Here is a 3,774-nt window from a genome sequence, read left to right on the forward strand (position 1 = left end):
TAGACTCATGAGTGATCTTTTTAAATTTATCTATTTATACATTTTATTAATATAACGTTTTTATAATTTTTACGTGTATGAAAATAAAGATATACTAGTTGATGTTTTAATACGTGTCTTGGGCACTGATCCCGATCAAATGGGGCAAAAAAATACTTAAGAATTGAGGGAATAATATTTTTGTAGATGAATATACAACACACAAACACACATGGATCACCACTCTCAACCATAGATTAAAAAATCAATGGTTAGATTCTTTCTCCCACAACACACACGGATCACCACTCTCAACCATAGATTAAAAAATCAATGGTTAGATTCTTTCTCCCACAACACACGCAGATCACCATTCTCAACCATAGATTAAAAAATAAATGGTTAGATTTACATGAAACCCTTTTGAAACCCTTTCACTCTCACTCTATTCTCACGGGCTCACGTCGCCTCTCAGATCTCCCTCTCCGTGACATTCATTCTCACGGGCTCACGGTGCCTCCGTCTCCCTCATACATTCATTCACGGTTGCCAGAATACCAAACCTTGAAGCTGTCCTGATCTCCCTCTCTCTCATCGATGTTGTTGCTGCCCTAAATCTCCAAATTCAGGTATGAACTCTCTCTTTCTCGTACTTCTTGCGATGTTGTAGTGTAGAATCTAAGCTAGGATGTAGAATTCAGGTATGAAATTCTTAGTTACATGATTTAACCAATTTATATTGGAGTAAGTATATAAAATATATATAACAAATTAAATCGAAGAATTGTATAATTCACATGCAAGCACTCCAATTCTTAGCAATCAAACATTAATTTATTTAGGTATAGTAGCTTGTCGATAATATATCATGGTCATTGGCACATGATATTTTTTGTTTCCATCGACTTTAATTGATATTTTTTGTTGGTATGAATTGGATTTTTTTTTTATTATTATTATTTATATTTTGTTTATGCATTTCTTATAATGCATGGCAATTGAAAATGTAAATTTGGGTATGAATGGATGATAGTAATAGTATATAAAAGATGGCCAAGTTGTTGATTTTATATATATAAATGAATAAATTGACTGAAAGTGTTGAAGAATGGGGTTTTGTTTATAAGGATATATAAGTTTAATTGTTTTAGGAATTGAAAATTAGAGTGAATTAGGAATTAAATTGACAGAAAGTGTTGAAGAATGTTGTAAATTCCATTAAATTATGTCCAGGAGCATTACTAGTCTATTATAAACTGAAGTTTGGGCCCAAATGTTGCTAAAATAATAATGCATCAAATTTCCCTAAAAAAAAAAGTCTATAATTTGATGATCAGAGTCAATTGATTAAGGGTAATTGGTAACACACGAACATTCAAGAGACGGAATTGTACATATTTGAGATTATTAGAACATTGCCAATCATATATTCTCATTAATAAACTAATCCAACTTGCAAGAGTTTCTGGTCAGTTTTTAATATATACCATGTTCTTTGCTGATGAGTTGACATATAATGGAATATGGTTGCTCCACTACATCTACTTATGATGAAATGTGTTGTTTTGTTTCTGTTTTTTTAGCAATGGAGAAAGGGTATGGAAATTATGCTGCTCTATTCTGCTGTTGTTCTATTCTGCTGTTCTGCCATGTCTGCTGCTCTTCTATTCTGCTGAATGTTCTTTACTGTTCTGATGTCTGCTGACTGCTACTCTTCTGTTCTGCTGCTGTTGTTCTGCCATGTCTGTTGTTCTGCCATTTTGCTGTGTCTGCTAACTGTTGTAATGTTCCTGTGGAAAAAAATTGCTAATGGACTTTGCTTGGTTTTGGGATTGTTATATTGAAGTGTTGTGTATTGAAGAATGAATTCATAGTTTTTGTTTGAGCTTGAAGAAATGACTTAACACTTTACTGTTTTAGTTATCTCAGCAAATTTGCTAAGCTTAAGGATGTTGATTCGATGCTTCAGTTATAGTGATGTATTATTCTCAATCCGTGGACTTGATTTATGTATTTACGGAAGTTTGTTATTTCATATTTCTTATCTCTTATGATCATCTTGTGTGTGGGATTAAGTTGGGGACTTGGGGTAGGTGGGTAGAAAATTGTTTCATTTTATATACAAGGCTGAATATAATTTTAGTTTATTTTTGGTTTAAGCATGGAAGGCATGGCATGATAATTATGGAGTTTCCCATCTAGGATAACAGAGCAAACTAAGGGTTTTGACAATTGACATTCCAAAAGAGTGTGACCAATGATGAACAGAAAACAACATCCTTAATCCATCACAGTGGGCAATGGGCAATGGCAATGATCCCTCCCCATTCCCTCTTGAAATATTGAAATTTGGCCTGCTATTAAAACATATGAGCATAACATGTGTCATATACAAAATCTAGCCATCATATGTGTCATTGGCTATTCAAGTTCCTGTTTCATTTTCTCGTAGTTCTTGATAATGTGGCTCTCAAGAAAAATTGATAAGTTTGGAATATATGCTAAATATATTCTAAGATTTCTAATATTTAATCCATTTAATTATATAAAAAAGTTTGTACTATTAAAAAAAAAAAAAGTTTGTAAACGGTTCGATTTATAAGCGGTTTGGTTCATAAACGGTTCGGTTTATAACCAGTTCGGTTTACAATCAATTCGGTTTTTAAATGGTTTGGTGCAAACGGGTAGCAGTTTGCTAACGGTTCGGTGTAAACGATTTTTATGCCAGTTTAAACGGTTTCAGGTTGGAACCGGTTTCAGGTTAGATACGGTTCAGTTCTTTTTCGGTTCGGTTTTCTTTCAGTTCGGTTTATATTTGGTTCGGTTTGTTAACATGTTCAGTTCTTAAACGGTTTAACATTACTCGGATTGGTTCGATTTCGGGTTTACTAAAATGCAGTTCGGGTCGGTTTTCGGTTTTAAATAAAACGGTTTTTAATCGGTTCGGTTTTCATTTGGGTTGGTCGGATTCGGACAGTTAAACGGTTTTGGTTTGAAATTTGACAGCACTAGCTTTCAGTATGCTTATTATGAATTTACTTGAAACCTTCTACACATGCACAAGTCATATGTAACATCTTGCTTTGTACATATCATGGCACATATAATGGACCCTTTTTCAAAAGCATGAGACACACTATACATACAAATCAACTCTACTAGCTTTTGAAGGCACTGAGTTTTACTGAGCATAATACCATGAAACATGGGAAAACATCCTCTCTTAGAGTCTTGCTTCATGAACTTGTCAAGATCCTTATCAACATAAGTCTCTCGATGTTGTCCAATCATTCTTTAAGGTTCACTTTGTGGATCTTGATTCCCAATATGCACTCAACATCTCCTAAGTCTTTCATATAGAAACAACTCCTTAACCACTGCTTGACTAATTCAAGCATTAATATGTCATTTCATGTGAATTGTATGTCATCTACATACAAGACTAAGAAGACCAATTGCTCCCACTAAACTTCTTGTCTCTTTAAGATTCCTTTTAGTTCTTTGAGGAAATCAAACTATTAGATTTCCTAATTGAAACAAATGTTCTAACTCCCTGATGCTTACTTCAATCCATTAAATGAAATTTTAAAGTTTGAAAACTTTCTATGATTTCTGGATTTCAAAATTCTTAGGTTGTGTCATATACATATCCTCCATCAAGAACATTTCAAGAATGTGATTTTGATATCCAATGCTAAATTTCGTAATCGAAACCAGCAATCACTAGAAGAATCCGAATAGGCTTACGCAACTAATATGTTTGACCCTATTTGTAAGACTATCATGGACTAGCAC

The 3,774-nt window shown here is 33.5% G+C and overlaps 1 long non-coding RNA gene across 1 annotated transcript; it reads left to right on the forward strand.

Moving 5' to 3' along the window:
* The first annotated feature begins 420 nt into the window (after positions 1-420).
* LOC145638044 (uncharacterized) lies at positions 421-2,036 on the forward strand. The gene is made up of 2 exons (XR_014114595.1): positions 421-608; positions 1,826-2,036. It is a non-coding gene; the product is annotated as an uncharacterized LOC145638044 (long non-coding RNA).
* Positions 2,037-3,774: the final 1,738 nt, after the last annotated feature.

Source organism: Chenopodium album, chromosome 7, assembly GCF_948465745.1.
Source record: "Chenopodium album chromosome 7, dcCheAlbu1.1, whole genome shotgun sequence".
In the NCBI taxonomy this organism is placed as follows: Eukaryota; Viridiplantae; Streptophyta; class Magnoliopsida; order Caryophyllales; family Amaranthaceae; genus Chenopodium; species Chenopodium album.